The sequence below is a fragment of the Ceratosolen solmsi genome, unplaced genomic scaffold (genome assembly GCF_000503995.2).
Source record: "Ceratosolen solmsi marchali unplaced genomic scaffold, CerSol_1.0 scaffold13, whole genome shotgun sequence".
NCBI classification, from domain to species: domain Eukaryota; kingdom Metazoa; phylum Arthropoda; class Insecta; order Hymenoptera; family Agaonidae; genus Ceratosolen; species Ceratosolen solmsi.
In genome coordinates, this window is record NW_011948418.1 from 8,121,456 (window position 1) to 8,121,763 (window position 308).

Sequence of the window (308 nt, forward strand, 5' to 3'; positions counted from 1 at the left end):
ATTCGGAAAGCGTCTTACATTTAATTAATCACTTACATGTAAGCAGCGAAATTATCGAGATTAGAGCAGCGAGTAATCGAAATTGTCACCATTGATTATTAGCTGCGTAGGTGAAAGCGCAGGCCGACATTGAATTTATCGCATTGAAAGCCGCTTTGAAAAGCTAAAAAAGGATAGAATAAAATTTTTTTCAATTATTCCAAGATCTCCTTGTTATTTCATCGTTCCATCCACTCCTCTCCTCCTCCTCCTCCACCCCCCCTCACTCTATCTATCTATCTATCTATCTATCTATCTATCTATATATA